The sequence below is a fragment of the Colossoma macropomum genome, unplaced genomic scaffold, assembly GCF_904425465.1.
Source record: "Colossoma macropomum unplaced genomic scaffold, Colossoma_macropomum, whole genome shotgun sequence".
In the NCBI taxonomy this organism is placed as follows: Eukaryota; Metazoa; Chordata; class Actinopteri; order Characiformes; family Serrasalmidae; genus Colossoma; species Colossoma macropomum.
Window position 1 is genome coordinate 34,661,912 of NW_023494790.1, and position 20,179 is coordinate 34,682,090.

The 20,179-nt window shown below is 39.9% G+C and overlaps 21 non-coding genes across 21 annotated transcripts; all 21 read right to left on the reverse strand.

Moving 5' to 3' along the window:
* Positions 1–417: 417 nt before the first annotated feature.
* Positions 418–528, reverse strand: trnal-caa. The gene is made up of 2 exons: positions 491–528; positions 418–463 (listed from the first exon to the last, which is right to left on the reverse strand). It is a non-coding gene; the product is annotated as a tRNA-Leu (tRNA).
* Positions 529–1,181: 653 nt separating this feature from the next.
* On the reverse strand, positions 1,182–1,292 carry trnal-caa. The gene is made up of 2 exons: positions 1,255–1,292; positions 1,182–1,227 (listed from the first exon to the last, which is right to left on the reverse strand). It is a non-coding gene; the product is annotated as a tRNA-Leu (tRNA).
* A 955-nt stretch (positions 1,293–2,247) lies between these two features.
* trnal-caa lies at positions 2,248–2,358 on the reverse strand. The gene is made up of 2 exons: positions 2,321–2,358; positions 2,248–2,293 (listed from the first exon to the last, which is right to left on the reverse strand). It is a non-coding gene; the product is annotated as a tRNA-Leu (tRNA).
* Positions 2,359–3,313: 955 nt separating this feature from the next.
* trnal-caa lies at positions 3,314–3,424 on the reverse strand. Its single transcript has 2 exons — positions 3,387–3,424; positions 3,314–3,359 (listed from the first exon to the last, which is right to left on the reverse strand). It is a non-coding gene; the product is annotated as a tRNA-Leu (tRNA).
* Positions 3,425–4,385: 961 nt separating this feature from the next.
* trnal-caa lies at positions 4,386–4,496 on the reverse strand. The gene is made up of 2 exons: positions 4,459–4,496; positions 4,386–4,431 (listed from the first exon to the last, which is right to left on the reverse strand). It is a non-coding gene; the product is annotated as a tRNA-Leu (tRNA).
* Positions 4,497–5,456: 960 nt separating this feature from the next.
* trnal-caa lies at positions 5,457–5,567 on the reverse strand. Its single transcript has 2 exons — positions 5,530–5,567; positions 5,457–5,502 (listed from the first exon to the last, which is right to left on the reverse strand). It is a non-coding gene; the product is annotated as a tRNA-Leu (tRNA).
* Positions 5,568–6,221: 654 nt separating this feature from the next.
* Positions 6,222–6,332, reverse strand: trnal-caa. Its single transcript has 2 exons — positions 6,295–6,332; positions 6,222–6,267 (listed from the first exon to the last, which is right to left on the reverse strand). It is a non-coding gene; the product is annotated as a tRNA-Leu (tRNA).
* A 960-nt stretch (positions 6,333–7,292) lies between these two features.
* On the reverse strand, positions 7,293–7,403 carry trnal-caa. The gene is made up of 2 exons: positions 7,366–7,403; positions 7,293–7,338 (listed from the first exon to the last, which is right to left on the reverse strand). It is a non-coding gene; the product is annotated as a tRNA-Leu (tRNA).
* A 655-nt stretch (positions 7,404–8,058) lies between these two features.
* trnal-caa lies at positions 8,059–8,169 on the reverse strand. Its single transcript has 2 exons — positions 8,132–8,169; positions 8,059–8,104 (listed from the first exon to the last, which is right to left on the reverse strand). It is a non-coding gene; the product is annotated as a tRNA-Leu (tRNA).
* Positions 8,170–9,129: 960 nt separating this feature from the next.
* trnal-caa lies at positions 9,130–9,240 on the reverse strand. The gene is made up of 2 exons: positions 9,203–9,240; positions 9,130–9,175 (listed from the first exon to the last, which is right to left on the reverse strand). It is a non-coding gene; the product is annotated as a tRNA-Leu (tRNA).
* Positions 9,241–10,200: 960 nt separating this feature from the next.
* On the reverse strand, positions 10,201–10,311 carry trnal-caa. Its single transcript has 2 exons — positions 10,274–10,311; positions 10,201–10,246 (listed from the first exon to the last, which is right to left on the reverse strand). It is a non-coding gene; the product is annotated as a tRNA-Leu (tRNA).
* A 653-nt stretch (positions 10,312–10,964) lies between these two features.
* Positions 10,965–11,075, reverse strand: trnal-caa. Its single transcript has 2 exons — positions 11,038–11,075; positions 10,965–11,010 (listed from the first exon to the last, which is right to left on the reverse strand). It is a non-coding gene; the product is annotated as a tRNA-Leu (tRNA).
* Positions 11,076–12,030: 955 nt separating this feature from the next.
* On the reverse strand, positions 12,031–12,141 carry trnal-caa. The gene is made up of 2 exons: positions 12,104–12,141; positions 12,031–12,076 (listed from the first exon to the last, which is right to left on the reverse strand). It is a non-coding gene; the product is annotated as a tRNA-Leu (tRNA).
* A 961-nt stretch (positions 12,142–13,102) lies between these two features.
* On the reverse strand, positions 13,103–13,213 carry trnal-caa. The gene is made up of 2 exons: positions 13,176–13,213; positions 13,103–13,148 (listed from the first exon to the last, which is right to left on the reverse strand). It is a non-coding gene; the product is annotated as a tRNA-Leu (tRNA).
* A 960-nt stretch (positions 13,214–14,173) lies between these two features.
* trnal-caa lies at positions 14,174–14,284 on the reverse strand. The gene is made up of 2 exons: positions 14,247–14,284; positions 14,174–14,219 (listed from the first exon to the last, which is right to left on the reverse strand). It is a non-coding gene; the product is annotated as a tRNA-Leu (tRNA).
* A 654-nt stretch (positions 14,285–14,938) lies between these two features.
* Positions 14,939–15,049, reverse strand: trnal-caa. Its single transcript has 2 exons — positions 15,012–15,049; positions 14,939–14,984 (listed from the first exon to the last, which is right to left on the reverse strand). It is a non-coding gene; the product is annotated as a tRNA-Leu (tRNA).
* Positions 15,050–16,009: 960 nt separating this feature from the next.
* trnal-caa lies at positions 16,010–16,120 on the reverse strand. The gene is made up of 2 exons: positions 16,083–16,120; positions 16,010–16,055 (listed from the first exon to the last, which is right to left on the reverse strand). It is a non-coding gene; the product is annotated as a tRNA-Leu (tRNA).
* A 960-nt stretch (positions 16,121–17,080) lies between these two features.
* On the reverse strand, positions 17,081–17,191 carry trnal-caa. The gene is made up of 2 exons: positions 17,154–17,191; positions 17,081–17,126 (listed from the first exon to the last, which is right to left on the reverse strand). It is a non-coding gene; the product is annotated as a tRNA-Leu (tRNA).
* A 653-nt stretch (positions 17,192–17,844) lies between these two features.
* trnal-caa lies at positions 17,845–17,955 on the reverse strand. The gene is made up of 2 exons: positions 17,918–17,955; positions 17,845–17,890 (listed from the first exon to the last, which is right to left on the reverse strand). It is a non-coding gene; the product is annotated as a tRNA-Leu (tRNA).
* A 960-nt stretch (positions 17,956–18,915) lies between these two features.
* trnal-caa lies at positions 18,916–19,026 on the reverse strand. The gene is made up of 2 exons: positions 18,989–19,026; positions 18,916–18,961 (listed from the first exon to the last, which is right to left on the reverse strand). It is a non-coding gene; the product is annotated as a tRNA-Leu (tRNA).
* Positions 19,027–19,681: 655 nt separating this feature from the next.
* On the reverse strand, positions 19,682–19,792 carry trnal-caa. Its single transcript has 2 exons — positions 19,755–19,792; positions 19,682–19,727 (listed from the first exon to the last, which is right to left on the reverse strand). It is a non-coding gene; the product is annotated as a tRNA-Leu (tRNA).
* Positions 19,793–20,179: the final 387 nt, after the last annotated feature.

Sequence of the window (20,179 nt, forward strand, 5' to 3'; positions counted from 1 at the left end):
CCAGCAAAATGACCGTGTTTCACTTTAGACTTTAACATTTGTCAATTTCTCCATTGTTCTTGAAGAAAGAAACATGGAATTGTTGCTTGACCAAACTAGGATCGCATCCCACACCTCCTACTAGCAACCAGAATCGGCAACCTTTAACAATGCATCAGTACTGATTTTGCGTTCAGAAACAATTTTACTGTTTTATTTGAAATCAAATGAATGTTTTCATTTTTTTTCTCAAAACATTTTGGCTTAAGAAAAGAAAAAAATATGTATACTTATTACTTCTCCACAACATTTGTCATAAACTGAAACTATGTATGAAAGTGCAGATTTTATGCCTTCCATTGCTTGACACATTCAAAGTGCGCTTTTACATTCATCACGCTCGATTTCGCGCAAACTACTGCCTGATCCGAAAACACTTGTCAGAAGTGGGATTTGAACCCACGCCTCCATCTGGAGACCAGAAACCTCACTTCTTGGGAAGGTATTGAACCTTGAGTCTGGCGCCTTAGACCGCTCGGCCATTCTGACACAAGATAGCTCCTTAGCTTTGGACCTTGAAATTTGGTTAATTCCTCCTTTGCTTTGTCAACAACGACCATGGAATTTTTACTTGACTGAACTAGCAATTCCATCATACTCCTACATCTTGAAAACATTTGTTAGAAGCGGGATTTGAACCCACACCTCCCTGTGGAGACCAGCAACTTTGCCATTTAGGGAGCATAGACAACCTTGCGTCTGGTCCTTTAGCCTGTCCGGGCATTCCAGCAAAATGACCGTGTTTCACTTTAGACTTTAACATTTGTCAATTTCTCCATTGCTCTTAACGAAAGAAACATGGAATTGTTGCTTGACCAAACTAGGATCGCATCCCACACCTCCTACTAGCAACCAGAATCGGCAACCTTTAACAATGCATCAGTACTGATTTTGCGTTCAGAAACAATTTTACTGTTTTATTTGAAATCAAATGAATGTTTTCATTTTCTTCTCAAAACATTTTGGCTTAAGAAAAGAAAAAAAATATGTATACTTATTACTTCTCCACAACATTTTTCATAAACTGAAACTATGTATGAAAGTGCAGATTTTATGCCTTCCATTGCTTGACACATTCAAAGTGCGCTTTTACATTCATCACGCTCGATTTCGCGCAAACTACTGCCTGATCCGAAAACACTTGTCAGAAGTGGGATTTGAACCCACGCCTCCATCTGGAGACCAGAAACCTCACTTCTTGGGAAGGTATTGAACCTTGAGTCTGGCGCCTTAGACCGCTCGGCCATTCTGACACAAGACGGGACCTTAGCTTTGGACCTTGACATTTGGTTAATTCCTCCTTTGCTTTGTCAACAACAACCATGGAATTTTTACTTGACTGAACTAGGAATTCCATCGTACAGCTACATCTTGAACCTGCCAAATTTGGCTAATAATCTACTGAATCTAATTTCCAAAACCACTTTATTGATCTGTAACAACCCATATGGATGTGTTCATCTTTTTCACACAATATTTGGGTTTAAACCAGGAATAAATTCTCTAAATCCTATTACTTTTCCACAACATGTGTCATGACCAGGAGCTCAACCTAATCATTAATGTGAAGATTACAGGGTTCAGGTTTCACGTCCCACATTGTTTCCCATATTCAAAGCATACACTCAAACGTTTCGCGAAGACGTTCAGTCGATGTCACATGGACTATTGCCTCATCTGCAAAGACTAGAGAAGAGTAAGATTTGAACCCACACCTCCCTGTGGAGACCAGCAACTTTGCCATTTAGAGACCATAGACAACCTTGCATCTGGTCCTTTAGCCTGTCCGGGCAGTCCAGCAAAATGACCGTGTTTCACTTTAGACTTTAACATTTGTCAATTTCTCCATTGCTCTTAACGAAAGAAACATGGAATTGTTGCTTGACCAAACTAGGATCGCATCCCACACCTCCTACTAGCAACCAGAATCGGCAACCTTTAACAATGCATCAGTACTGATTTTGCGTTCAGAAACAATTTTACTGTTTTATTTGAAATCAAATGAATGTTTTCATTTTTTTTCTCAAAACATTTTGGCTTAAGAAAAAAAATATGTATACTTATTACTTCTCCACAAGATTTTTCATAAACTGAAACTATGTATGAAAGTGCAGATTTTATGCCTTCCATTGCTTGACACATTCAAAGTGCGCTTTTACATTCATCACGCTCAATTTCGCGCAAACTACTGCCTGATCCGAAAACACTTGTCAGAAGTGGGATTTGAACCCACGCCTCCATCTGGAGACCAGAAACCTCACTTCTTGGGAAGGTATTGAACCTTGAGTCTGGCGCCTTAGACCGCTCGGCCATTCTGACACAAGACGGGACCTTAGCTTTGGACCTTGACATTTGGTTAATTCCTCCTTTGCTTTGTCAACAACAACCATGGAATTTTTACTTGACTGAACTAGGAATTCCATCGTACAGCTACATCTTGAACCTGCCAAATTTGGCTAATAATCTACTGAATCTAATTTCCAAAACCACTTTATTGATCTGTAACAACCCATATGGATGTGTTCATCTTTTTCACACAATATTTGGGTTTAAACCAGGAATAAATTCTCTAAATCCTATTACTTTTCCACAACATGTGTCATGACCAGGAGCTCAACCTAATCATTAATGTGAAGATTACAGGGTTCAGGTTTCACGTCCCACATTGTTTCCCATATTCAAAGCATACACTCAAACGTTTCGCGAAGACGTTCAGTCGATGTCACATGGACTATTGCCTCATCTGCAAAGACTAGAGAAGAGTAAGATTTGAACCCACACCTCCCTGTGGAGACCAGCAACTTTGCCATTCAGAGACCATAGACAACCTTGCATCTGGTCCTTTAGCCTGTCCGGGCAGTCCAGCAAAATGACCGTGTTTCACTTTAGACTTTAACATTTGTCAATTTCTCCATTGTTCTTGAAGAAAGAAACATGGAATTGTTGCTTGACCAAACTAGGATCGCATCCCACACCTCCTACTAGCAACCAGAATCGGCAACCTTTAACAATGCATCAGTACTGATTTTGCGTTCAGAAACAATTTTACTGTTTTATTTGAAATCAAATGAATGTTTTCATTTTTTTTCTCAAAACATTTTGGCTTAAGAAAAAAAATATGTATACTTATTACTTCTCCACAACATTTGTCATAAACTGAAACTATGTATGAAAGTGCAGATTTTATGCCTTCCATTGCTTGACACATTCAAAGTGCGCTTTTACATTCATGACGCTCGACTTCGCGCAAACTACTGCCTGATCCGAAAACACTTGTCAGAAGTGGGATTTGAACCCACGCCTCCATCTGGAGACCAGAAACCTCACTTCTTGGGAAGGTATTGAACCTTGAGTCTGGCGCCTTAGACCGCTCGGCCATTCTGACACAAGACGGGACCTTAGCTTTGGACCTTGACATTTGGTTAATTCCTCCTTTGCTTTGTCAACAACAACCATGGAATTTTTACTTGACTGAACTAGGAATTCCATCGTACAGCTACATCTTGAACCTGCCAAATTTGGCTAATAATCTACTGAATCTAATTTCCAAAACCACTTTATTGATCTGTAACAACCCATATGGATGTGTTCATCTTTTTCACACAATATTTGGGTTTAAACCAGGAATAAATTCTCTAAATCCTATTACTTTTCCACAACATGTGTCATGACCAGGAGCTCAACCTAATCATTAATGTGAAGATTACAGGGTTCAGGTTTCACGTCCCACATTGTTTCCCATATTCAAAGCATACACTCAAACGTTTCGCGAAGACGTTCAGTCGATGTCACATGGACTATTGCCTCATCTGCAAAGACTAGAGAAGAGTAAGATTTGAACCCACACCTCCCTGTGGAAACCAGCAACTTTGCCATTCAGAGACCATAGACAACCTTGCATCTGGTCCTTTAGCCTGTCCGGGCAGTCCAGCAAAATGACCGTGTTTCACTTTAGACTTTAACATTTGTCAATTTCTCCATTGTTCTTGAAGAAAGAAACATGGAATTGTTGCTTGACCAAACTAGGATCGCATCCCACACCTCCTACTAGCAACCAGAATCGGCAACCTTTAACAATGCATCAGTACTGATTTTGCGTTCAGAAACAATTTTACTGTTTTATTTGAAATCAAATGAATGTTTTCATTTTTTTTCTCAAAACATTTTGGCTTAAGAAAAGAAAAAAGAATATGTATACTTATTACTTCTCCACAACATTTTTCATAAACTGAAACTATGTATGAAAGTGCAGATTTTATGCCTTCCATTGCTTGACACATTCAAAGTGCGCTTTTACATTCATCACGCTCGATTTCGCGCAAACTACTGCCTGATCCGAAAACACTTGTCAGAAGTGGGATTTAAACCCACGCCTCCATCTGGAGACCAGAAACCTCACTTCTTGGGAAGGTATTGAACCTTGAGTCTGGTGCCTTAGACCGCTCGGCCATTCTGACACGAGACGGGACTTTAGCTTTGGACCTGAACATTTGGTTAATTCCTCCTTCGCTTTGTCAGCAAAAACCATGGAATTTTTACTTGACTGAACTAGGAATTCCATCTTACAGCTACATCTTGAACCTGCCAAATTTGGCTAATAATCTACTGAATCTAATTTCCAAAACCACTTTATTGATCTGTAACAACCCATATGGATGTGTTCATCTTTTTCACACAATATTTGTGTTTAAACCAGGAATAAATTCTCTAAATCCTATTACTTTTCCACAACATGTGTCATGACCAGGAGCTCAACCTAATCATTAATGTGAAGATTACAGGGTTCAGGTTTCACGTCCCACATTGTTTCCCATATTCAAAGCATACACTCAAACGTTTCGCGAAGACGTTCAGTCGATGTCACATGGACTATTGCCTCATCTGCAAAGACTAGAGAAGAGTAAGATTTGAACCCACACCTCCCTGTGGAGACCAGCAACTTTGCCATTTAGAGACCATAGACAACCTTGCATCTGGTACTTTAGCCTGTCCGGGCAGTCCAGCAAAATGACCGTGTTTCACTTTAGACTTTAACATTTGTCAATTTCTCCATTGTTCTTGAAGAAAGAAACATGGAATTGTTGCTTGACCAAACTAGGATCGCATCCCACACCTCCTACTAGCAACCAGAATCGGCAACCTTTAACAATGCATCAGTACTGATTTTGCGTTCAGAAACAATTTTACTGTTTTATTTGAAATCAAATGAATGTTTTCATTTTTTTTCTCAAAACATTTTGGCTTAAGAAAAGAAAAAAAATATGTATACTTATTACTTCTCCACAAGATTTGTCATAAACTGAAACTATGTATGAAAGTGCAGATTTTATGCCTTCCATTGCTTGACACATTCAAAGTGCGCTTTTACATTCATCACGCTCGATTTCGCGCAAACTACTGCCTGATCCGAAAACACTTGTCAGAAGTGGGATTTGAACCCACGCCTCCATCTGGAGACCAGAAACCTCACTTCTTGGGAAGGTATTGAACCTTGAGTCTGGCGCCTTAGACCGCTCGGCCATTCTGACACAAGACAACTCCTTAGCTTTGGACCTTGACATTTGGTTAATTCCTCCTTTGCTTCGTCAACGACGACCATGGAATTTTTACTTGACTGAACTAGCAATTCCATCATACTCCTACATCTTGAAAACATTTGTTAGAAGCGGGATTTGAACCCACACCTCCCTGTGGAGACCAGCAACTTTGCCATTTAGAGACCATAGACAACCTTGCATCTGGTCCTTTAGCCTGTCCGGGCAGTCCAGCAAAATGACCGTGTTTCACTTTAGACTTTAACATTTGTCAATTTCTCCATTGCTCTTAACGAAAGAAACATGGAATTGTTGCTTGACCAAACTAGGATCGCATCCCACACCTCCTACTAGCAACCAGAATCGGCAACCTTTAACAATGCATCAGTACTGATTTTGCGTTCAGAAACAATTTTACTGTTTTATTTGAAATCAAATGAATGTTTTCATTTTTTTTCTCAAAACATTTTGGCTTAAGAAAAGAAAAAAAATATGTATACTTATTACTTCTCCACAAGATTTGTCATAAACTGAAACTATGTATGAAAGTGCAGATTTTATGCCTTCCATTGCTTGACACATTCAAAGTGCGCTTTTACATTCATCACGCTCGATTTCGCGCAAACTACTGCCTGATCCGAAAACACTTGTCAGAAGTGGGATTTGAACCCACGCCTCCATCTGGAGACCAGAAACCTCACTTCTTGGGAAGGTATTGAACCTTGAGTCTGGCGCCTTAGACCGCTCGGCCATTCTGACACGAGACGGGACCATAGCTTTGGACCTTAACATTTGGTTAATTCCTCCTTTGCTTTGTCAACAACAACCATGGAATTTTTACTTGACTGAACTAGGAATTCCATCGTACAGCTACATCTTGAACCTGCCAAATTTGGCTAATAATCTACTGAATCTAATTTCCAAAACCACTTTATTGATCTGTAACAACCCATATGGATGTGTTCATCTTTTTCACACAATATTTGTGTTTAAACCAGGAATAAATTCTCTAAATCCTATTACTTTTCCACAACATGTGTCATGACCAGGAGCTCAACCTAATCATTAATGTGAAGATTACAGGGTTCAGGTTTCACGTCCCACATTGTTTCCCATATTCAAAGCATACACTCAAACGTTTCGCGAAGACGTTCAGTCGATGTCACATGGACTATTGCCTCATCTGCAAAGACTAGAGAAGAGTAAGATTTGAACCCACACCTCCCTGTGGAGACCAGCAACTTTGCCATTTAGAGACCATAGACAACCTTGCATCTGGTAATTTAGCCTGTCCGGGCAGTCCAGCAAAATGACCGTGTTTCACTTTAGACTTTAACATTTGTCAATTTCTCCATTGTTCTTGAAGAAAGAAACATGGAATTGTTGCTTGACCAAACTAGGATCGCATCCCACACCTCCTACTAGCAACCAGAATCGGCAACCTTTAACAATGCATCAGTACTGATTTTGCGTTCAGAAACAATTTTACTGTTTTATTTGAAATCAAATGAATGTTTTCATTTTTTTTCTCAAAACATTTTGGCTTAAGAAAAGAAAAAAATTATGTATACTTATTACTTCTCCACAAGATTTGTCATAAACTGAAACTATGTATGAAAGTGCAGATTTTATGCCTTCCATTGCTTGACACATTCAAAGTGCGCTTTTACATTCATCACGCTCGATTTTGCGCAAACTACTGCCTGATCCGAAAACACTTGTCAGAAGTGGGATTTGAACCCACGCCTCCATCTGGAGACCAGAAACCTCACTTCTTGGGAAGGTATTGAACCTTGAGTCTGGCGCCTTAGACCGCTCGGCCATTCTGACACAAGACAGCTCCTTAGCTTTGGACCTTGACATTTGGTTAATTCCTCCTTTGCTTCGTCAACGACGACCATGGAATTTTTACTTGACTGAACTAGCAATTCCATCATACTCCTACATCTTGAAAACATTTGTTAGAAGCGGGATTTGAACCCACACCTCCCTGTGGAGACCAGCAACTTTGCCATTTAGGGAGCATAGACAACCTTGCATCTGGTCCTTTAGCCTGTCCGGGCATTCCAGCAAAATGACCGTGTTTCACTTTAGACTTTAACATTTGTCAATTTCTCCATTGCTCTTAACGAAAGAAACATGGAATTGTTGCTTGACCAAACTAGGATCGCATCCCACACCTCCTACTAGCAACCAGAATCGGCAACCTTTAACAATGCATCAGTACTGATTTTGCGTTCAGAAACAATTTTACTGTTTTATTTGAAATCAAATGAATGTTTTCATTTTTTTTCTCAAAACATTTTGGCTTAAGAAAAGAAAAAAGAATATGTATACTTATTACTTCTCCACAACATTTTTCATAAACTGAAACTATGTATGAAAGTGCAGATTTTATGCCTTCCATTGCTTGACACATTCAAAGCGCGCTTTTACATTCATCACGCTCAATTTCGCGCAAACTACTGCCTGATCCGAAAACACTTGTCAGAAGTGGGATTTGAACCCACGCCTCCATCTGGAGACCAGAAACCTCACTTCATGGGAAGGTATTAAACCTTGAGTCTGGCGCCTTAGACCGCTCGGCCATTCTGACACAAGACGGGACCTTAGCTTTGGACCTTGACATTTGGTTAATTCCTCCTTTGCTTTGTCAACAACAACCATGGAATTTTTACTTGACTGAACTAGGAATTCCATCGTACAGCTACATCTTGAACCTGCCAAATTTGGCTAATAATCTACTGAATCTAATTTCCAAAACCACTTTATTGATCTGTAACAACCCATATGGATGTGTTCATCTTTTTCACACAATATTTGGGTTTAAACCAGGAATAAATTCTCTAAATCCTATTACTTTTCCACAACATGTGTCATGACCAGGAGCTCAACCTAATCATTAATGTGAAGATTACAGGGTTCAGGTTTCACGTCCCACATTGTTTCCCATATTCAAAGCATACACTCAAACGTTTCGCGAAGACGTTCAGTCGATGTCACATGGACTATTGCCTCATCTGCAAAGACTAGAGAAGAGTAAGATTTGAACCCACACCTCCCTGTGGAGACCAGCAACTTTGCCATTTAGGGAGCATAGACAACCTTGCATCTGGTCCTTTAGCCTGTCCGGGCATTCCAGCAAAATGACCGTGTTTCACTTTAGACTTTAACATTTGTCAATTTCTCCATTGTTCTTGAAGAAAGAAACATGGAATTGTTGCTTGACCAAACTAGGATCGCATCCCACACCTCCTACTAGCAACCAGAATCGGCAACCTTTAACAATGCATCAGTACTGATTTTGCGTTCAGAAACAATTTTACTGTTTTATTTGAAATCAAATGAATGTTTTCATTTTTTTTCTCAAAACATTTTGGCTTAAGAAAAGAAAAAAAATATGTATACTTATTACTTCTCCACAAGATTTGTCATAAACTGAAACTATGTATGAAAGTGCAGATTTTATGCCTTCCATTGCTTGACACATTCAAAGTGCGCTTTTACATTCATCACGCTCGATTTCGCGCAAACTACTGCCTGATCCGAAAACACTTGTCAGAAGTGGGATTTGAACCCACGCCTCCATCTGGAGACCAGAAACCTCACTTCTTGGGAAGGTATTGAACCTTGAGTCTGGCGCCTTAGACCGCTCGGCCATTCTGACACGAGACGGGACCTTAGCTTTGGACCTGAACATTTGGTTAATTCCTCCTTTGCTTTGTCAACAACAACCATGGAATTTTTACTTGACTGAACTAGGAATTCCATCGTACAGCTACATCTTGAACCTGCCAAATTTGGCTAATAATCTACTGAATCTAATTTCCAAAACCACTTTATTGATCTGTAACAACCCATATGGATGTGTTCATCTTTTTCACACAATATTTGGGTTTAAACCAGGAATAAATTCTCTAAATCCTATTACTTTTCCACAACATGTGTCATGACCAGGAGCTCAACCTAATCATTAATGTGAAGATTACAGGGTTCAGGTTTCACGTCCCACATTGTTTCCCATATTCAAAGCATACACTCAAACGTTTCGCGAAGACGTTCAGTCGATGTCACATGGACTATTGCCTCATCTGCAAAGACTAGAGAAGAGTAAGATTTGAACCCACACCTCCCTGTGGAGACCAGCAACTTTGCCATTTAGAGACCATAGACAACCTTGCATCTGGTCCTTTAGCCTGTCCGGGCAGTCCAGCAAAATGACCGTGTTTCACTTTAGACTTTAACATTTGTCAATTTCTCCATTGTTCTTGAAGAAAGAAACATGGAATTGTTGCTTGACCAAACTAGGATCGCATCCCACACCTCCTACTAGCAACCAGAATCGGCAACCTTTAACAATGCATCAGTACTGATTTTGCGTTCAGAAACAATTTTACTGTTTTATTTGAAATCAAATGAATGTTTTCATTTTTTTTCTCAAAACATTTTGGCTTAAGAAAAGAAAAAAAATATGTATACTTATTACTTCTCCACAACATTTGTCATAAACTGAAACTATGTATGAAAGTGCAGATTTTATGCCTTCCATTGCTTGACACATTCAAAGTGCGCTTTTACATTCATCACGCTCGATTTCGCGCAAACTACTGCCTGATCCGAAAACACTTGTCAGAAGTGGGATTTGAACCCACGCCTCCATCTGGAGACCAGAAACCTCACTTCTTGGGAAGGTATTGAACCTTGAGTCTGGCGCCTTAGACCGCTCGGCCATTCTGACACAAGACAGCTCCTTAGCTTTGGACCTTGACATTTGGTTAATTCCTCCTTTGCTTTGTCAACAACGACCATGGAATTTTTACTTGACTGAACTAGCAATTCCATCATACTCCTACATCTTGAAAACATTTGTTAGAAGCGGGATTTGAACCCACACCTCCCTGTGGAGACCAGCAACTTTGCCATTTAGGGAGCATAGACAACCTTGCATCTGGTCCTTTAGCCTGTCCGGGCATTCCAGCAAAATGACCGTGTTTCACTTTAGACTTTAACATTTGTCAATTTCTCCATTGCTCTTGAAGAAAGAAACATGGAATTGTTGCTTGACCAAACTAGGATCGCATCCCACACCTCCTACTAGCAACCAGAATCGGCAACCTTTAACAATGCATCAGTACTGATTTTGCGTTCAGAAACAATTTTACTGTTTTATTTGAAATCAAATGAATGTTTTCATTTTTTTTCTCAAAACATTTTGGCTTAAGAAAAGAAAAAAATATGTATACTTATTACTTCTCCACAACATTTTTCATAAACTGAAACTATGTATGAAAGTGCAGATTTTATGCCTTCCATTGCTTGACACATTCAAAGTGCGCTTTTACATTCATCACGCTCGATTTCGCGCAAACTACTGCCTGATCCGAAAACACTTGTCAGAAGTGGGATTTGAACCCACGCCTCCATCTGGAGACCAGAAACCTCACTTCTTGGGAAGGTATTGAACCTTGAGTCTGGCGCCTTAGACCGCTCGGCCATTCTGACACAAGACGGGACCTTAGCTTTGGACCTTGACATTTGGTTAATTCCTCCTTTGCTTTGTCAACAACAACCATGGAATTTTTACTTGACTGAACTAGGAATTCCATCGTACAGCTACATCTTGAACCTGCCAAATTTGGCTAATAATCTACTGAATCTAATTTCCAAAACCACTTTATTGATCTGTAACAACCCATATGGATGTGTTCATCTTTTTCACACAATATTTGGGTTTAAACCAGGAATAAATTCTCTAAATCCTATTACTTTTCCACAACATGTGTCATGACCAGGAGCTCAACCTAATCATTAATGTGAAGATTACAGGGTTCAGGTTTCACGTCCCACATTGTTTCCCATATTCAAAGCATACACTCAAACGTTTCGCGAAGACGTTCAGTCGATGTCACATGGACTATTGCCTCATCTGCAAAGACTAGAGAAGAGTAAGATTTGAACCCACACCTCCCTGTGGAGACCAGCAACTTTGCCATTCAGAGACCATAGACAACCTTGCATCTGGTCCTTTAGCCTGTCCGGGCAGTCCAGCAAAATGACCGTGTTTCACTTTAGACTTTAACATTTGTCAATTTCTCCATTGTTCTTGAAGAAAGAAACATGGAATTGTTGCTTGACCAAACTAGGATCGCATCCCACACCTCCTACTAGCAACCAGAATCGGCAACCTTTAACAATGCATCAGTACTGATTTTGCGTTCAGAAACAATTTTACTGTTTTATTTGAAATCAAATGAATGTTTTCATTTTTTTTCTCAAAACATTTTGGCTTAAGAAAAAAAATATGTATACTTATTACTTCTCCACAACATTTGTCATAAACTGAAACTATGTATGAAAGTGCAGATTTTATGCCTTCCATTGCTTGACACATTCAAAGTGCGCTTTTACATTCATGACGCTCGACTTCGCGCAAACTACTGCCTGATCCGAAAACACTTGTCAGAAGTGGGATTTGAACCCACGCCTCCATCTGGAGACCAGAAACCTCACTTCTTGGGAAGGTATTGAACCTTGAGTCTGGCGCCTTAGACCGCTCGGCCATTCTGACACAAGACGGGACCTTAGCTTTGGACCTTGACATTTGGTTAATTCCTCCTTTGCTTTGTCAACAACAACCATGGAATTTTTACTTGACTGAACTAGGAATTCCATCGTACAGCTACATCTTGAACCTGCCAAATTTGGCTAATAATCTACTGAATCTAATTTCCAAAACCACTTTATTGATCTGTAACAACCCATATGGATGTGTTCATCTTTTTCACACAATATTTGGGTTTAAACCAGGAATAAATTCTCTAAATCCTATTACTTTTCCACAACATGTGTCATGACCAGGAGCTCAACCTAATCATTAATGTGAAGATTACAGGGTTCAGGTTTCACGTCCCACATTGTTTCCCATATTCAAAGCATACACTCAAACGTTTCGCGAAGACGTTCAGTCGATGTCACATGGACTATTGCCTCATCTGCAAAGACTAGAGAAGAGTAAGATTTGAACCCACACCTCCCTGTGGAAACCAGCAACTTTGCCATTCAGAGACCATAGACAACCTTGCATCTGGTCCTTTAGCCTGTCCGGGCAGTCCAGCAAAATGACCGTGTTTCACTTTAGACTTTAACATTTGTCAATTTCTCCATTGTTCTTGAAGAAAGAAACATGGAATTGTTGCTTGACCAAACTAGGATCGCATCCCACACCTCCTACTAGCAACCAGAATCGGCAACCTTTAACAATGCATCAGTACTGATTTTGCGTTCAGAAACAATTTTACTGTTTTATTTGAAATCAAATGAATGTTTTCATTTTTTTTCTCAAAACATTTTGGCTTAAGAAAAGAAAAAAGAATATGTATACTTATTACTTCTCCACAACATTTTTCATAAACTGAAACTATGTATGAAAGTGCAGATTTTATGCCTTCCATTGCTTGACACATTCAAAGTGCGCTTTTACATTCATCACGCTCGATTTCGCGCAAACTACTGCCTGATCCGAAAACACTTGTCAGAAGTGGGATTTAAACCCACGCCTCCATCTGGAGACCAGAAACCTCACTTCTTGGGAAGGTATTGAACCTTGAGTCTGGTGCCTTAGACCGCTCGGCCATTCTGACACGAGACGGGACTTTAGCTTTGGACCTGAACATTTGGTTAATTCCTCCTTTGCTTTGTCAGCAAAAACCATGGAATTTTTACTTGACTGAACTAGGAATTCCATCTTACAGCTACATCTTGAACCTGCCAAATTTGGCTAATAATCTACTGAATCTAATTTCCAAAACCACTTTATTGATCTGTAACAACCCATATGGATGTGTTCATCTTTTTCACACAATATTTGTGTTTAAACCAGGAATAAATTCTCTAAATCCTATTACTTTTCCACAACATGTGTCATGACCAGGAGCTCAACCTAATCATTAATGTGAAGATTACAGGGTTCAGGTTTCACGTCCCACATTGTTTCCCATATTCAAAGCATACACTCAAACGTTTCGCGAAGACGTTCAGTCGATGTCACATGGACTATTGCCTCATCTGCAAAGACTAGAGAAGAGTAAGATTTGAACCCACACCTCCCTGTGGAGACCAGCAACTTTGCCATTTAGAGACCATAGACAACCTTGCATCTGGTAATTTAGCCTGTCCGGGCAGTCCAGCAAAATGACCGTGTTTCACTTTAGACTTTAACATTTGTCAATTTCTCCATTGTTCTTGAAGAAAGAAACATGGAATTGTTGCTTGACCAAACTAGGATCGCATCCCACACCTCCTACTAGCAACCAGAATCGGCAACCTTTAACAATGCATCAGTACTGATTTTGCGTTCAGAAACAATTTTACTGTTTTATTTGAAATCAAATGAATGTTTTCATTTTTTTTCTCAAAACATTTTGGCTTAAGAAAAGAAAAAAAATATGTATACTTATTACTTCTCCACAAGATTTGTCATAAACTGAAACTATGTATGAAAGTGCAGATTTTATGCCTTCCATTGCTTGACACATTCAAAGTGCGCTTTTACATTCATCACGCTCGATTTCGCGCAAACTACTGCCTGATCCGAAAACACTTGTCAGAAGTGGGATTTGAACCCACGCCTCCATCTGGAGACCAGAAACCTCACTTCTTGGGAAGGTATTGAACCTTGAGTCTGGTGCCTTAGACCGCTCGGCCATTCTGACACGAGACAACTCCTTAGCTTTGGACCTTGACATTTGGTTAATTCCTCCTTTGCTTCGTCAACGACGACCATGGAATTTTTACTTGACTGAACTAGCAATTCCATCATACTCCTACATCTTGAAAACATTTGTTAGAAGCGGGATTTGAACCCACACCTCCCTGTGGAGACCAGCAACTTTGCCATTTAGGGAGCATAGACAACCTTGCATCTGGTCCTTTAGCCTGTCCGGGCATTCCAGCAAAATGACCGTGTTTCACTTTAGACTTTAACATTTGTCAATTTCTCCATTGTTCTTAACGAAAGAAACATGGAATTGTTGCTTGACCAAACTAGGATCGCATCCCACACCTCCTACTAGCAACCAGAATCGGCAACCTTTAACAATGCATCAGTACTGATTTTGCGTTCAGAAACAATTTTACTGTTTTATTTGAAATCAAATGAATGTTTTCATTTTTCTTCTCAAAACATTTTGGCTTAAGAAAAGAAAAAAAATATGTATACTTATTACTTCTCCACAACATTTTTCATAAACTGAAACTATGTATGAAAGTGCAGATTTTATGCCTTCCATTGCTTGACACATTCAAAGCGCGCTTTTACATTCATCACGCTCAATTTCGCGCAAACTACTGCCTGATCCGAAAACACTTGTCCGAAGTGGGATTTGAACCCACGCCTCCATCTGGAGACCAGAAACCTCACTTCTTGGGAAGGTATTGAACCTTGAGTCTGGCGCCTTAGACCGCTCGGCCATTCTGACACGAGACGGGACTTTAGCTTTGGACCTGAACATTTGGTTAATTCCTCCTTTGCTTTGTCAACAACGACCATGGAATTTTTACTTGACTGAACTAGGAATTCCATCGTACAGCTACATCTTGAACCTGCCAAATTTGGCTAATAATCTACTGAATCTAATTTCCAAAACCACTTTATTGATCTGTAACAACCCATATGGATGTGTTCATCTTTTTCACACAATATTTGTGTTTAAACCAGGAATAAATTCTCTAAATCCTATTACTTTTCCACAACATGTGTCATGACCAGGAGCTCAACCTAATCATTAATGTGAAGATTACAGGGTTCAGGTTTCACGTCCCACATTGTTTCCCATATTCAAAGCATACACTCAAACGTTTCGCGAAGACGTTCAGTCGATGTCACATGGACTATTGCCTCATCTGCAAAGACTAGAGAAGAGTAAGATTTGAACCCACACCTCCCTGTGGAGACCAGCAACTTTGCCATTCAGAGACCATAGACAACCTTGCATCTGGTCCTTTAGCCTGTCCGGGCAGTCCAGCAAAATGACCGTGTTTCACTTTAGACTTTAACATTTGTCAATTTCTCCATTGTTCTTGAAGAAAGAAACATGGAATTGTTGCTTGACCAAACTAGGATCGCATCCCACACCTCCTACTAGCAACCAGAATCGGCAACCTTTAACAATGCATCAGTACTGATTTTGCGTTCAGAAACAATTTTACTGTTTTATTTGAAATCAAATGAATGTTTTCATTTTTTTTCTCAAAACATTTTGGCTTAAGAAAAGAAAAAAAATATGTATACTTATTACTTCTCCACAAGATTTGTCATAAACTGAAACTATGTATGAAAGTGCAGATTTTATGCCTTCCATTGCTTGACACATTCAAAGTGCGCTTTTACATTCATCACGCTCGATTTCGCGCAAACTACTGCCTGATCCGAAAACACTTGTCAGAAGTGGGATTTGAACCCACGCCTCCATCTGGAGACCAGAAACCTCACTTCTTGGGAAGGTATTGAACCTTGAGTCTGGCGCCTTAGACCGCTCGGCCATTCTGACACAAGACAACTCCTTAGCTTTGGACCTTGACATTTGGTTAATTCCTCCTTTGCTTTGTCAGCAAAAACCATGGAATTTTTACTTGACTGAACTAGGAATTCCATCTTACAGCTACATCTTGAACCTGCCAAATTTGGCTAATAATCTACTGAATCTAATTTCCAAAACCACTTTATTGATCTGTAACAACCCATATGGATGTGTTCATCTTTTTCACACAATATTTGTGTTTAAACCAGGAATAAATTCTCTAAATCCTATTACTTTTCCACAACATGTGTCATGACCAGGAGCTCAACCTAATCATTAATGTGAAGATTACAGGGTTCAGGTTTCACGTCCCACATTGTTTCCCATATTCAAAGCATACACTCAAACGTTTCGCGAAGACGTTCAGTCGATGTCACATGGACTATTGCCTCATCTGCAAAGACTAGAGAAGAGTAAGATTTGAACCCACACCTCCCTGTGGAGACCAGCAACTTTGCCATTTAGAGACCATAGACAACCTTGCATCTGGTAATTTAGCCTGTCCGGGCAGTCCAGCAAAATGACCGTGTTTCACTTTAGACTTTAACATTTGTCAATTTCTCCATTGTTCTTGAAGAAAGAAACATGGAATTGTTGCTTGACCAAACTAGGATCGCATCCCACACCTCCTACTAGCAACCAGAATCGGCAACCTTTAACAATGCATCAGTACTGATTTTGCGTTCAGAAACAATTTTACTGTTTTATTTGAAATCAAATGAATGTTTTCATTTTTTTTCTCAAAACATTTTGGCTTAAGAAAAGAAAAAAAATATGTATACTTATTACTTCTCCACAAGATTTGTCATAAACTGAAACTATGTATGAAAGTGCAGATTTTATGCCTTCCATTGCTTGACACATTCAAAGTGCGCTTTTACATTCATCACGCTCGATTTCGCGCAAACTACTGCCTGATCCGAAAACACTTGTCAGAAGTGGGATTTGAACCCACGCCTCCATCTGGAGACCAGAAACCTCACTTCTTGGGAAGGTATTGAACCTTGAGTCTGGCGCCTTAGACCGCTCGGCCATTCTGACACAAGACAACTCCTTAGCTTTGGACCTTGACATTTGGTTAATTCCTCCTTTGCTTCGTCAACGACGACCATGGAATTTTTACTTGACTGAACTAGCAATTCCATCATACTCCTACATCTTGAAAACATTTGTTAGAAGCGGGATTTGAACCCACACCTCCCTGTGGAGACCAGCAACTTTGCCATTTAGGGAGCATAGACAACCTTGCATCTGGTCCTTTAGCCTGTCCGGGCATTCCAGCAAAATGACCGTGTTTCACTTTAGACTTTAACATTTGTCAATTTCTCCATTGCTCTTAACGAAAGAAACATGGAATTGTTGCTTGACCAAACTAGGATCGCATCCCACACCTCCTACTAGCAACCAGAATCGGCAACCTTTAACAATGCATCAGTACTGATTTTGCGTTCAGAAACAATTTTACTGTTTTATTTGAAATCAAATGAATGTTTTCATTTTCTTCTCAAAACATTTTGGCTTAAGAAAAGAAAAAAAATATGTATACTTATTACTTCTCCACAAGATTTGTCATAAACTGAAACTATGTATGAAAGTGCAGATTTTATGCCTTCCATTGCTTGACACATTCAAAGCGCGCTTTTACATTCATCACGCTCAATTTCGCGCAAACTACTGCCTGATCCGAAAACACTTGTCCGAAGTGGGATTTGAACCCACGCCTCCATCTGGAGACCAGAAACCTCACTTCATGGGAAGGTATTGAACCTTGAGTCTGGCGCCTTAGACCGCTCAGCCATTCTGACACAAGATGGGACCTTAGCTTTGGACCTTGACATTTGGTTAATTCCTCCTTTGCTTTGTCAACAACAACCATGGAATTTTTACTTGACTGAACTAGGAATTCCATCGTACAGCTACATCTTGAACCTGCCAAATTTGGCTAATAATCTACTGAATCTAATTTCCAAAACCACTTTATTGATCTGTAACAACCCATATGGATGTGTTCATCTTTTTCACACAATATTTGTGTTTAAACCAGGAATAAATTCTCTAAATCCTATTACTTTTCCACAACATGTGTCATGACCAGGAGCTCAACCTAATCATTAATGTGAAGATTACAGGGTTCAGGTTTCACGTCCCACATTGTTTCCCATATTCAAAGCATACACTCAAACGTTTCGCGAAGACGTTCAGTCGATGTCACATGGACTATTGCCTCATCTGCAAAGACTAGAGAAGAGTAAGATTTGAACCCACACCTCCCTGTGGAGACCAGCAACTTTGCCATTCAGAGACCATAGACAACCTTGCATCTGGTCCTTTAGCCTGTCCGGGCAATCCAGCAAAATGACCGTGTTTCACTTTAGACTTTAACATTTGTCAATTTCTCCATTGTTCTTGAAGAAAGAAACATGGAATTGTTGCTTGACCAAACTAGGATCGCATCCCACACCTCCTACTAGCAACCAGAATCGGCAACCTTTAACAATGCATCAGTACTGATTTTGCGTTCAGAAACAATTTTACTGTTTTATTTGAAATCAAATGAATGTTTTCATTTTTTTTCTCAAAACATTTTGGCTTAAGAAAAGAAAAAAAATATGTATACTTATTACTTCTCCACAACATTTGTCATAAACTGAAACTATGTATGAAAGTGCAGATTTTATGCCTTCCATTGCTTGACACATTCAAAGTGCGCTTTTACATTCATCACGCTCGATTTCGCGCAAACTACTGCCTGATCCGAAAACACTTGTCAGAAGTGGGATTTGAACCCACGCCTCCATCTGGAGACCAGAAACCTCACTTCTTGGGAAGGTATTGAACCTTGAGTCTGGCGCCTTAGACCGCTCGGCCATTCTGACACAAGACAGCTCTTTAGCTTTGGACCTTGACATTTGGTTAATTCCTCCTTTGCTTTGTCAACAACGACCATGGAATTTTTACTTGACTGAACTAGCAATTCCATCATACTCCTACATCTTGAAAACATTTGTTAGAAGCGGGATTTGAACCCACACCTCCCTGTGGAGACCAGCAACTTTGCCATTTAGGGAGCATAGACAACCTTGCGTCTGGTCCTTTAGCCTGTCCGGGCATTCCAGCAAAATGACCGTGTTTCACTTTAGACTTTAACATTTGTCAATTTCTCCATTGCTCTTAACGAAAGAAACATGGAATTGTTGCTTGACCAAACTAGGATCGCATCCCACACCTCCTACTAGCAACCAGAATCGGCAACCTTTAACAATGCATCAGTACTGATTTTGCGTTCAGAAACAATTTTACTGTTTTATTTGAAATCAAATGAATGTTTTCATTTTTTTTCTCAAAACATTTTGGCTTAAGAAAAGAAAAAAGAATATGTATACTTATTACTTCTCCACAACATTTTTCATAAACTGAAACTATGTATGAAAGTGCAGATTTTATGCCTTCCATTGCTTGACACATTCAAAGTGCGCTTTTACATTCATCACGCTCGATTTCGCGCAAACTACTGCCTGATCCGAAAACACTTGTCAGAAGTGGGATTTGAACCCACGCCTCCATCTGGAGACCAGAAACCTCACTTCTTGGGAAGGTATTGAACCTTGAGTCTGGCGCCTTAGACCGCTCGGCCATTCTGACACAAGACAGCTCCTTAGCTTTGGACCTTGACATTTGGTTAATTCCTCCTTTGCTTTGTCAACAACGACCATGGAATTTTTACTTGACTGAACTAGCAATTCCATCATACTCCTACATCTTGAAAACATTTGTTAGAAGCGGGATTTGAACCCACACCTCCCTGTGGAGACCAGCAACTTTGCCATTTAGGGAGCATAGACAACCTTGCGTCTGGTCCTTTAGCCTGTCCGGGCATTCCAGCAAAATGACCGTGTTTCACTTTAGACTTTAACATTTGTCAATTTCTCCATTGCTCTTAACGAAAGAAACATGGAATTGTTGCTTGACCAAACTAGGATCGCATCCCACACCTCCTACTAGCAACCAGAATCGGCAACCTTTAACAAT